The sequence below is a fragment of the Leopardus geoffroyi genome, chromosome B2, assembly GCF_018350155.1.
Source record: "Leopardus geoffroyi isolate Oge1 chromosome B2, O.geoffroyi_Oge1_pat1.0, whole genome shotgun sequence".
NCBI classification, from domain to species: Eukaryota; Metazoa; Chordata; class Mammalia; order Carnivora; family Felidae; genus Leopardus; species Leopardus geoffroyi.
The window spans coordinates 16,817,721-16,831,755 of NC_059332.1; positions in this window are offsets into that span (position 1 = coordinate 16,817,721).

The following is a 14,035-nucleotide window of genomic DNA, read 5'->3' on the forward strand; positions in this document are numbered from 1 at the left end:
CACGTTGGGCTCTGTGCTGACAGTGAGGAGACTGCTTGGGATTCTCTCCCTCTCTCTCTGCCCGTCCCCTGCTTGCTCTCTCTCTCTCTGAAAATAAATAAATAGACATTTTTTAAAAAGGTAAAAAAAAGAAAAAAAAAGCTACTTTTCTCTTGGGATGTCCCCCAGGCCACCTCCTGTCCAAATGAGAACCCAACACTGGCCATTTCTCTTGCTGTTGGCTTGAACAATTCTTTAAACCTCTGTGGTCTCATTTGATCTTTCAGATCACTGACAAGGTATAGCCTCTGCAGAATGGTCTGCTGGTTCCTTGGTCCAGTTTTATCTCCATATGTACCTTCCTGGGACTTCACATTATGGGTATTTACAGAGGGCTGGGGGCTTTCTCTGATCGTAGCGCAGTGGCCACAACAGTGTAAAAACAGTCTACTGGCTCTTGGACTTTCTCCTGATTACCACTGTGTTATTGCTAGTTCACACCAAGCCCACCAAGCCTTATTGAGCAGGTAGTACCATGCGGCTTTATCCAGTTGGTGAAACTCTCCATCCATATGACTATCTTCTCACCTCACAGATTGCTAGACCTTTTCGGCCACCCAAGAAAAACATGAGAAAATCTAAACTTTTTCTTTCTCCTTTCTTCTAAAAGTTTTTGATAGGGACTTATGTCGGTTAACTTTTGATGCATAACAAACTACCCCAAAGTGTAATAGCTTAACATAATTATTTAGCCCACAATTACACAGGTTGTCAGTTGGGTGGGCTTATGTACGCAGTTCTTCTGGTCTTGGTTGGGTTCATTTGCGTGTATGGTCAGCTGCGGGGTTGGCTGGGAGCCGGGTGATCTAGGATGGCCTCCGCGGGGACACCTCATCTCCTCACATGGCCTGTATCCTCCAGCAGGCTAGCTGGGTCTTCATTTGGCGGTTCCTCCAAATTCGAGAGAAAGAAAAAATGTGCAAGAATTCACGAGCCGTTGGCTTGGAACTGGGACACGACTGCTTGTCAAAGCAAGTCAAAAGGCCAACCTAAATTGAGGAGTAAGAAAATAGACTTCAAATCTTGATAGGAGAAATTGCAAAGTCGTATGGAAAAAGGATGCACATTCAATGACAGAAATAATTGTTTCCAATTTTTATAATTTATCAAATTATACATCTTATAGGTAACTTACAGTTTACCAGAGCAACTCACAAGGCTTCCAACAAAACTTGTCTAGATCACCAATATCGGAAAAATACATTCCTCCATAGGGAAGAGCTAATAAGGAAGAGTAAAAATCCAGACGTAGGAAAAAACTTGGAAGTTCAGAAAAGGGGATGAATTTGAGATAATAAAGTAAATCCCTCTTTCTCACCAACTTCTTTATTTACAGCAAGAAACAAAAGGCCGTTTTTAAAAATCTCTGGCCTGCATTCTCAGTGTGATCTGAGAATATATCATATCTATTCAAATAAGAGCAGGTAATCATAAAAAGGGAAGTGTCTGAGAATAGGGCAAATTGAATTAAAGTGTTCTAATGTTCTTGCATTGTCCTGAAAGAGAAGACAAGTTATAAGTTAGTATTAGAATTTGATAAGTCAAGAATGCCTGAGCTAATCTCTAGGTTAATCGCTAAAAGAATAATCAAGGAGTGTATTATTTCCAAACTAATAGAGGAAAAGTCAAAGAATAAGAATAATCAACCCAAAGCAAGTATTAAAAAAATGGAGGGTAGAAACCTAAAGTAGATGGGCAGCTAAGAAAGCACTCAATAAGGCAGTGGATTTGAAAGAACGTACTAGTAATTAGATCAAGTGAGACAGACCAAATAATCCAATTAAAAGATAAAGATAAGAGACTGAATAAAAATGGAACTCACAGCTGCTTAGATGAAATACATTTAAGTCATAAGGTTGAAAATAAGATAATAGAGAAAGATACACCACATGAACTGCCAACCCAAACAGCTAGTGTCCCCAGAACAATATCGGTCAAATGAAATTTTAAGGCCAAATCTAATCTCTTTACTGGACACGAGTGGCACACTTTAATGGTCACATTCCAACAAACAAGGAGGATCTAAAAAATTTAAACTTACATGTACCTGATACTGCCCCAAAATATGTAAAGCAAAATTGGCAGAACTAGAAGAAAAACAAACAAACACACAAATCTCTTATCTTACTGAGAGATTTTAACATGTCTCTCAATATCTGATAGAACTGGTTAAAAGCCAACAAAAATATAGAAAATTTGAGCAATACAACCGAAAAATTTGATCTGACAAACACATATGAAACATAGGATCTGACTGCAGTTGGCCCATTTATTTCGATTACATGTGGAACATCTGCAAAACTTGACAATCAGGTGGGCCATAAAGTAAGACTTGAGATATTTGGCTTGAAATCGTGCAATGAAAATTTTCTCTGACTCAGTTCCATTAAATGTAACCACCCCAAAAGATAAACAGAAAGTTTTCGTGTGTTTGGAAAACTAAAAAATTGTTGAGAATGTGAATCTACATGACACCTCGATCAACAGAGACATCACAGAGGATTATAAAATCAAAATAAAATACTATGTACCAAACTTGGGGGATGCAGTTAAAGCTATAATTAGAAAGATCTTGATGGCTTGAAATAAGTTAATTAGAAATAAGATAGGCTGAAATCAGTGAGCTTAACATCCACCTACAGAAGTTAGATTAATGGGCAGCTCAGTCGCTTAAGCATCCGACCTCGGCATAGGTCATGATCTCACATCTGTGAGTTCGAGCCCTGAGTCAGGCCCTGTGCTGACAGCTAGGAGCCTGGAGCCTGCTTTGGATTCTGTGTTTCCCTTTCTCTCTGCTCCTCCCCTGCTTGCACTCTGTCTCTCTCTCTCTCTCTCTCTCTCCCCAGAATAAATAAACATTAAAAAAATTAAAAAAAAAAAAGAAGTTAGACTAATGAATAGTAAGCTAAACAAACAAACAAAAATAATAATAATAATAATAATAATAAAAGGGGGGTGTAGTTGGGCAGTGATAAAGTCATAGAGGTCATGAAGAAGATTTGTTTGGTACTTGTGCAAACACAAAGACAGGATCGACTTCTAACCTTCTTTTTTTCTCCAGTGAAGAGGACAGTCAGTGCCCACTCTAGGGTTGGAAGGTCTGCTACTTAAAGAATCTTTCCTTGGGAAGACTGGGTGGCTCAGTCGGTTAAGTGTCCGACTTCAGCTCCGGTCATGATCTCACAGTTTGTGAGTTCGAGCCCCACGTCGGGCTCTGTGCTGACAGCTCAGAGCCTGGAGCCTGCTTCCCATTCTGTGTCTCCCTCTCTTTCTCTACCCCTCCCCTGCTCATGCTCTGTCTCTCTCTGTCTCTCGAAAATAAATAAACATTAAAAAAAAATTTTTTTCTTAAAGAATCTTTCCTGGAGCAAGCTTGTTTTGCTTAACCTTTGGGGGAAGGACAAGAATCTACTTTTATGGAAGTAGATAAAATATGCCTAGGCTACCCCAAACTCTGTCGATTTCCCCTACTCTGCCCCTTTGTGAATGAATGACGAGGAAAGGTAAATCTTCCTTCCACAAACAGATTTGGGTTGGGACTTGTCACAAGGGTAAATAAAAGCCCTTGGATCCCACTCTGTCTTTTGTAACACTGGATCAGTCATCATTCCTCGCCTTCAGGATTTCATAATGGTTCCCTAATAGCCCAGACCCTAAAGGTCACGGCAGAAGTCCAAAGTTTCAAATTGCTAGATAGTGGCCTGCCTTCCCATGAGCCTCTCCAAATGGAGATAGACTGCAAAGGAGGACTCACAGCAAGCTGGCCTGTTCTGGGGGGAGGGAGAGTGAGGGGGAAATACATAGCAAGCAGCCCATCCCTTGGTCCCATGTCCCTACAGGCTCCATGATATTCCTTTGAAGGTGTCCTTGTCCCTTCCTGTCCTTACTTTCTCACTGCCACTCTTGAACCCCATTCCAAGACCCTTTCCCTGGAGTTTCCAGTATAATTGCTTTTAAAAAAATGCATTGTTTATCTCTAATGTCATTGGGCCTTTATTTTCAGGTATTTTTTTATATCGAATTTAACCTTTTGCTAAAAATAAAATTAGAGAGAAAGAAATAACAAAAGAAAACGCAGAGCAGATATTAATGATAGAATACAAACATGCTATAAAGAAAATCAGCAAAACTAAATATCCTTTGATTAGGAATAAAGGAGAGAGGGCAGATTTAACCAAGATCAAGAGCAGAAGAAAAAAAAAAGGATAAAATAGTTTAATCCTGAAACATGACAATGACCATGAGACCATTAAGAAAAGCATTACCCCAACCCTTTTGAAAATGTAGAGGAAATGGACAAATTCTTACAGAAAACAGGAAATATACACAAGGAGAAGTAAAACATCTGTGTAGTCCTTTTTCTATTAAAGAAATCAAACTCATAGTCAAAAGCCTTCCTACAAGGAAAACTCTCAAAAACTTAGAAACCAAATGACACTGGTTTTTACCAAACTTTTAGAACAGAGAAAGAGGGAATATTCATGATTTTATGAGACCAAAAGAACCTCAATTAAAAAAACAAATACCCCCTCCCCCCAGAAAAAGAGCAAAACATTACAGGCCAATCTTACTCATGCATGTAGAAAAATACAAATTCATTTTTAAGGAAATTTCTTATAAAACTGAAGTAGGTTACATACTTTCCAAATGTTTAGCAGGGAAAAAATATCACAAAGAAAAGTTGTTCAACAAAAAAAATCTAAGAAAAAAATCAGTAAATATCAGATGGAAAGCAGAAAGCATAGAAGAAGATGGCAGGAACAAGTGAATATTTATGAACGTCAAGATAAAAATGTGAATGGATTAACCTAATTTGTTAAAAAGAGAAAAAAAGCAAAGATTCTCACATTGGGTAAAAGCTAAAACGTAATCTTTTATTGTTTGCAAGATATCTGGAACACAGTGATTCATTAAAGGTGAAAATAAAGAAATGGGTCAGTATATTCTAGGCAAAGATCAATTTAAAGAATACTCGTCAGGCACCTGAGTGGCTCAGTCAGTTAAACTTCGGACTTTGGCTCAGGTCATGATCTCATGGTTCAGAGTTTGCATTTGAGCCCCGCATCAGGCTCTCTGCTGTCAGCGCAGAGCCCCCTTCAGATCATCTGTCCCTCTTTTCTTTGCCCCTCCCCCCTACTGTGTGTGTGTGTGTGTGTGTGTGTGTGTGTGTGTGTGTCTGTCTCTCTCTCTCTCTCTCTCTCTCTCTCTGTCTCTCAGAAATAAACATTAAAAAAAGGAAGAGTACTATTTTTCAATAAAAAGGCACAAAGTACGATAAATGCTGCAGTATGGTTAAACTTCAAAACCATTGTGCTCAGTGAAAGAAGTCATACATATTGTATGATTCCATTTATATGAAATGTCCAAAAAAAGAAAAAAGACAAATAATTAGAGACAGAAACTGCATTAGTTGTTGCTTAAAACTGGGGGTGGAAATAGGGAATTCTTAGCATGAAGTTTCTTTTTAGTACAATGAAAATATTTTAAAGCCAAATGTTGGTGATGGCTAAAAAACTTGGTAAATATACTAAAATTCACTAAATCGTACACTTAAAACAGATGAATTTTATGATAATTATGTCTCAATAAAACGGTTGAAAGTATCAATTTAAGATAATAAGCATAGGATGAGATCCAAATAGATTATTTTATGCTGATACAATAAAACTTTCAAAGTCATAGCCCAGTGCTGAGCCCAAAGCGAGGCTCGATCTCATAACCGTGAGATCATGACCGTGAGATAATGACCTGAGTCAAAATCAAGTCAGGCATTTAACTGCCTGAGCCCCCCAGGACAGCCAGTCATAAACTTTTAATTGTAAATAGTGTTGCATAGAATGTATGCATAAAAAATACCAGAAAAATTTGTCTTCAAAGCAAATTGTGGAATTAATATCTATAGCATATTCCCATGGAAGAAACACTCAATATTCATTTGTACAGATTTGTTGAAAGAGAAAGATGTGGAAGAACACAAGAATATACCCTGAACTTCTGACATTGAGTTCATACTTCAGGAGGAGACAACTGAAGGGGCCGGAGTAAAGACGTTTACGTTTTCTATTATCTCTTATGTAACTTTGACAATGAGCTTTATTACTGTTCTAATTAAAATAACATTTTCAGCTTGGTCTTTGAGTTGAGGCAAGCAATACCATCAAGCAGGCAATAATGCTAAGTATGAATATGAAGGATGTAATAATGTAATTAGTAATGATTTAATAAGTATAAATAAAACTTCGTTCCTTAGAAACAATATCCCTACTTTACTAGTACTTGAAGAATGGCAGAGCATTTACATCAGTCATGGTGAAGCTGGTCCAAGCGGTCTGCTACGATCCAAGTGGTCTGCTAAGAAAGAAACATTGGGCTTGTTCAGTCAACACGCAAAACTCTTTCTCCCAGGTTGGATATTAAGCAAGGAAGGACCTCAACTACTCCACCCTGATGGCACAAAATAGACCAAATAAATAATGAAATAAAAGTTACTTTTGTAATTAATTCACAGCATTTTTGAGCAGGTGTTTTTGGAGAGTTTGTATTTTTATTTCCCTGAGCAAAGCTATTTTTGAGAATATTCGTGCCCTGTGTAGGCTGCATTGTGGATGTACCTACCACATCCCAGGTCACTCTGTCCCTGATCACTGCTGGAGAGGCACGATCCACAGGTGGGTGAGACAATGAATTGGTACCATCACTTCCGTGATACTGGTCACCAATATTTTAGCCCATTCCCCCACTCTCCACTGACTCTGCAGAAAACAAAACCAGGCCTGGTAGGCACAGGGAAGATGTCTGTACTGCTGCTCTGTTCTGTTCTGTTTTGTTCTGTTTTGTTTTGTTTTGTTTTTAACTAGTGACGATTCCAAGGAAATCAGGGGCTGTCTCGTCCTGTTCTAAGAAGCAGAGGAGCCCATGCCATCGCTGATTATGTTTTTGTGAGTTTTGTCCTTTGGGAATGCAAGTTTTCTTTGAGAAGGATCTCAATAAATTATACAGCAACTAATTTCCATATATGCAATTACAGATTTAAACATTATTAATTTATTTAGACATTGACCATAATGAAACATTTATCATCAGGACAATGGAAGCTATACTCTGAGAAGAAAAAGTCGTCTTTAATGCTTTCCACTCCCAGCCTTATTAAGATATCATTGACCAACAAGCATTCTATAATTCTTAAGGTCTATATTCTAATATAGTTAAGGTCTACAATGTGCTGACTTGATATGCATATACAGTGTGAAATGATTACTCAATCAAACTAATCAATACATCCATCACCGTATGTACATATTGTGTGTATGTGTGTGTGTGTGTGTGTGTGGGTGGGTGGGTGGGTGGGTGGCAAGGACACTTATGATCTGCTCTCTTAGGATTTCAAGTATGGAGTACAGGATTATTAACTATAGTCACCATACTAAACATTAGATCCCCAGAATTTATTCATTTTATAACTGAAATCTTAACTGCTTTTTAAATCACTAGACCACAAAGACTATAACAACAAACAAATAAATATTTAACTCTAGAAGCTAATAGCACAACAAAATCAACCCAGGAAAACGAACAGAAATAACTATTAAATGTAAAAGTGTAATAATAATAGGTCAGAAGAACAAAAAACTGACCAATACAACAGATTATTTCTTAAATAGTCCAACCAAATGGATAAGTATCTGACAAGATCAACTGAGAAAAATATGAACAGAAGTACAAATACCTAAAAGTAGTAACGATAAAGAACGTTCTACTTCTGAAATCAATATTGTCCTGTTTGTGAACTAAAAAAAAAAAAAAAATGATGCTAGATGGGGGATGGGTATTAAGGAGGGCACTTGTGATGAGAACTGGGTGTTGTATGTAAGTGATGAATCACTAAATTCTACTGAAAACAATATTGCACTGTAGGTTAAGTAACTAAAATTTAAATAGGTAGATAGATAGAGAACTATTTAACCGCAGATTAAAAGAGAATGCTCTGCTCTGCGAGTTTAAAGCGATGTGGATGCATCCAAAGAAATGCATTAGAGTGGTCGGCAAATAAAATAATGGAAAACCTACTTTTATGTTTTTTACCTAAAGTTTTGAGAGTAAACTTTCCTAACACCGAAGCTTGTAGTTTACAGCGGCGCCTCACTTAATCTGATGTCAGACCTGGGTCCCCCCTGGCAGGTTAGAGGAGGTCAAGGTGTTACCATGCTGAGGTGTGGACACTGATGGCTTTTCTTTGCTTTCAGTGCGTGGGCACATATTTGGTTAGCATATTCTTAGCTAAATTGTAGTCAGACTAAATTATTTAAAATAATACAAGCTTTACAATTCTTGGAAATGTGCTGAGGAGTTCTTAGGAATGTATTTTGTTTTCCACAGAGAATCCCCCCAGTTGCCTTTTGGCAAAGTATTTAAAAGAACCTTTTTCTTTTTTTAAACCAGGAGTCTTCACTCTGGGCTAAGCAGAGGCTTTTTAAAGGGGATACAATGTGACTAGTTTAAAGGACACAATATACAGAGGACAACTTTGTTATATTCTCTACCCTGGTGTAATGTAGGTTTCTCTTTTCTTGTCTCCCCTTTCAAAATAGCCTTGTCCCACTTTACAAAAGACAGTTGAATTGGTCAGGATGGTCTGGGAAACTTCAGAATCTCAGTGGCTTAGAAACAGATGTCTGTTTCTCACTGATGCTGTACCTTCAACCAGGGAAGGTCTGGGTCTTTGTATCGCGTTGTCCTCGCTCTGGGACCCAGGTAGCCAATGGATGAAGGGTTGCTAATCATTATGACCAAAAGAAAAGAGACTTCAGGAAGGTCTTGTACTGGAACTGAACGCTCCTGTTTGCAAAGGCCATACATCATTTTCCTTTTTGATGCAGTGGCCAAAACTAGTCTATTGGTCTGAGTCTACCATGAGCATGGAAAGTAGAAAGCCTGGACAAATCCAGGGAACAGCATTACGACTACCCTGAAAGATTTACCCCCCCGGCAGTGCATGGCCCGTAGTCACGAGGTGCTTCCAGGACATCAAACAAAGGGACTTCTGGAAATATTGTCTTCCGTGAAGTCTCCTTTTATGATGAGTCTATGAATCAATAAGTCTACAGGATTTCTAGTCTTCTCCTCTCTCATACATACTTCTTTAAAAAAAAAAAAAAGTACTGCCAATGTATCAGAAACAAGATTCTTTTGCACGTGGGAGATTGTTTTGAAATCTCACCTTTCAGGGAGAAGAGAGTGATGGATATTGGCTTCTAAAGTCTCCCTTCTCACTTCTAACAAAGATGGTCAGAAAGTGCACTGCTCTCTGAGAGGGAAGATTAGAGCGGGGAAAGCAAAGGGAACATTGGTTAAGCCCTATTGTTGCTAACATGACTCTTTTTGCTTTCATTTGTGTAAATAACGTGAACAATTTTCTCCATCTATTCTCAACCCTCATCCCTAGGACTCGCTAGCTAGAAAGTAATGCATATATGCAAAGAACAAGTGTGCATTGGCAATACTCTTTGCTTTAGAAGTAACTGGCGCCTGGGTGGCTCAGTCGGTTAAGCGTCCAACTTCGGCTCAGGTCATGATCTCATGGTTCGTGGGTTCGAGCCCCGCGTCAGGCTCTGTGCTGACAGCCTGGAGCCTGTTTCAGATTCTGTGTCTCCCTCTCTCTCTGCCCCTCCCCCATTCATGCTGTCTCTCCCTGTCTCAAAAATAAATAAACGTTAAAAAAATTAAAAAAAAAAAAAAAGTAACTGGGGTCCAAATTTTTTCTGTGACACTAATTTTTTTTTTTTTTTTTTTTTTTTCATTTTGGGTTGGGTATCTATTACTCAATTATTGGTTGGGGCTTGTTATGTCAAGTCATATCTTAAAAATCATTATTTCGTCTTCCAGATTTTTTTTACTTCATTAAAATTTTAAAGTCCTAAGATAGCTCCTAAAAGAATGGATTTTTTAGCAGTATATAAAACCTTGTTCCATAAGATGTGGAAATGCTTGTTTATAATGTGAACAAAATTAATGAAGCTGTTTTTGGATCTTTACACATGATTTTTAATGATTCTAGAAGCCAAATGTCAATGTCCAAACACATGCATATACGCTCCATTTAATAGACACCATGATTTTACTGTATTTCTCCTTTCATAACAACATCATTTTAGCTATATACCACGCTGTATTATTAGAAATTAAGATATTTCAAAGTGTATAGACTTATTTTTATTTTTAACTCATAGATACATTTTTCATATTGAATCTACACAATTTTAATCTTAATCACATTTAGTAAACTATATTACAAAAGACAACCCATAATTTACTCTGCAGTGTTTTTTTTTAAATAACATTTCTTGAAGTAAATATTAATATTTTTATTTGAATGGAAAAATGCAGTGAGTATTTTTCTGATGCAAAATAAATCTAAATCTGATTTACTTAGTAGATCTGAAAACAAGGAATAGCTTTGCTAAGGAAGTTTCATAGCAGACTTCTCCACAAGTTAAATGCCCTCAATCTATAGTTCTAGAGGTATTTATAAAATACACCTTTAAAGGCTGTGATATGGTAAAGATAAATTATACAATTTAAAAATACAATACAATTAAATATAGAAGTAATACAATTATAAAAATTTTGTATTGAAAAAGGTTCTGAAATGAAAAAGAATTTTCTCGGGGCACCTGGGTGGCTCAGTCACTTCAGCATCTGACTTTGGCTCAGGTCATGATCTCACAGGTCATGGGTTCAAGCCCTGCATTGGGATCTGTGCTAACAGATCTGTGCCAGGCCTGGAGCCTGCTTCGGATTCTGTGTCTCCGTCTCTCTCTGTCCATTCCCCACTCATGCTCTGTCTCTCTCTGTCTCTCAAAAATAAATAAATGTTAAAAAAATTTTTAATAAGAAAAGAAAAAGATTCTTTCTCAACTCCTCATTCAAAAATAAACTCGTATTTAAAGTATAACATAATGGGGCGCCTGGGTGGCGCAGTCGGTTAAGCGCCCGACTTCAGCCAGGTCACGATCTCGCGGTCCGTGAGTTCGAGCCCCGCGTCGGGCTCTGGGCTGATGGCTCAGAGCCTGGAGCCGGTTTCCGATTCTGTGTCTCCCTCTGTCTCTGCCCCTCCCCCGTTCATGCTCTGTCTCTCTCTGTCCCAAAAATAAATAAATAAACGTTGAAGAAAAAAAATAAAGTATAACATACTTACAGAAAAACTGCATAGATCATGAATGTGCATTTTAATGAATTATCACCAGTTAAACCCACCTGTCTATTTTTTTACCACCCGGATGAAAAATAGAGCATTACCAGCGTCTCAGAAGCCTCCCTATGCCTTTCTTAACCTATTAACCCTTTTAAAATCGTTTTGAACCTGATGCCACTAAGCAAAAACCGAATCCTAAACAAAAACAAACAACAAAAGAACAGGCATGGTAGATTACATTGGTCAGGAAGTATTCACTCCTCTACCTGGTATATCATCCATGACAAGACTATTCATCCCACCGCAGTGAAACTGGGCTTGGTCATTGGACTGTCTTTGGCCAATGGAATGTGGGCAGAGGGGCAGTGTTCTAACTCTGAGCTTAGGCTTTAAGATGTGCACATATCATGTTCACTGACATGAGAAGACATGCCCACTGTGCCTTCATTCTGGACCCCCGAAGGCGACACATGGAATAGACCAGAATTGCCCCAGGTGACCTACATACTTGCCAGGGACGGAAATAACCACTTTTTGTTATATGCCGCTGAGATTTTGTTGGTTACACAGCAAAGGCTGACTCACATAATAATCATTTGGTAGATCTCAATAAAGCCCAAGTGAATGAACTCTAATGACCGGGTAACACATCCATTCGTTGCTTTCAACAAAATTGAAGACTGAATTAGAATTGTCAAAAGATAGACTATTAAAAGTAATTTCATCAGTGGGTAGCTTTTTGGCATATGATCCAGAAGTGGTTAAACAAATTGAACAGCCTTGCTAAAATAAAACTTCCATTCCTATCTATTTATATGAACAAGGTTTCACAGGGCTTATATCTAGAAACATGAAACATATAAATAGAATTGTGAGCCCTGTCTCTTTCAAGGCATAAGCAATATTTATCTTTAATATGAGAAAATAACCCAAGTTTATTCATGTAATTAAGAACTTTTTTCCCAATCATTAAAAAAAATTGTTTAATGATTATTTATGGAAATTTGTAATATAGTTAAGTTGTTTTGACCAATTATATACTACTAACAATTGTAGTGATAGCTTTACCCAAGAGGCAATTAACACAGCCTTATGTTCATTCACAGGTAATTATAAAATTAAACATTCAATTTATGTGCATATTTTTATTATAGAAAATAATGGTGATAAACATAGATTTCAAAAATAAACATATATTAAAACAAATCCTCTGGGGGAGGAAATAGTGGAAGCAGGAGACAAATATAAATCCAAAGAGAAAAGGGATGAAGTACAATTTCCCGCTGTTAAATAAAATCTGATTCATATATTTCAAAAAATGGATAGTAGTAGGGATCAAATTGTTATGGCATTGGGTTGCCACTGGGTATAATGGGATTTGTTTCATTTTTAAAATGTCAGTAGTTGCCGAATTCCATAATCATATCTTTGCAAACCTATACGCTTTTGATGAAAATGAGGAGCTCAAAACTAATGCGGTACCTGACATTTCCTGTCTACCGAGAGGGTACCTCAAAATTTGGGAACAACCAGTTTAAGCTATTGAGTTACACACGTTTCCTTTCTAAAGACGAGTATTCTAATTCCTGACGATTTCTGTGAAGGTAACTGTCAGTCAGTTGTATCCACTCAGAAGACACTGTATTAACACAATCTACCATTTAAAAGGAAACATGAAGGGCACCTGGGTGGCTCAGTCTGTTGAGCGTCTGACTTGGGTTCAGGGCATGATCTTGCATTTGTGGGTTCGAGCCCTGCATCAGGCTCTGTGCTGACAGCTCAGAGCATGGAGCCTGCTTCAGATTCTGTGTCTTCCTCTCTCTCTGGCCCTCCCCTGCTTATGCCCTATCCCTCGCTGTCTCTCAAAAAATAAAATAAAATGTTTAAAAAAAAAAAAGTAAAGATGATATTTTTACAAGAACTAGAAAGTGACTGTTTTTTACAGAAACGTCTACAATGGAGATAGTATTTTGAGGATCATTTTGGAGAACATTTCTGTCATTATATGATTTTGTTGCTGAAAACGGTATGCGTCACTTAAAAACTCATATCTGCACACTCTGAAAACCTAGATGCAAAATGACCTCATCTACTTTTAAAATATTAAAAATATGCAGTCTCCATGGTTTTTAAAATTCATTTGTTAAAAATACAAAAACCTGGGGCTCCTGAGTGGCTCCAGTGGTTAAGCGTCAGACTCTTTGATTTTGGCTCAGGTCATGATCTTGAGGTTTGTGAGATCGAGCTCTGTGCTGGCAGTATGGAGCCTGCTTGGGATTCTCTCTCTCCCAGCGCTCCCCACTCACATTCTCTCTCAAAATAAATACATAAAGACGTTAAAAGATATATACTTGCAAAACCTGACAAGTTCTGATTATTTTAAAAGACCAAACTAAAAAAAAGAAAAAAACCAAACCGATTGGGCTTCAGGAAGGCCATTTCTTTTTTTTTTTTTTCCAATGCTTATTTATTTACTTTTGAGAGAGAACAGGGGAAAGGCAGAGAGAGAGAGAGAGAGAGAGAGAGAGAGAGAGAATCCCAAGCAGGCTCTGTGTTGTCAGCATAGAACCTGACACAGGGCTCAAACTCACAAACCGTGAGATCATGACCTGAGCTGAAACCAAGAGTCAGACGCTTAACCCCTTGAGCCACCCAGGCGCCCTGGGGAAGCCATTTCTTAATACTTCCAGAAATATCTATATAACTGACAAGTGAAACTAAAAAAAAAAAAAAATGAATATGATGATTTAATAAGCCTGCCATGATTTGTTTATTTTTCCCAGTTTGAACCTATGTGTATTTGCG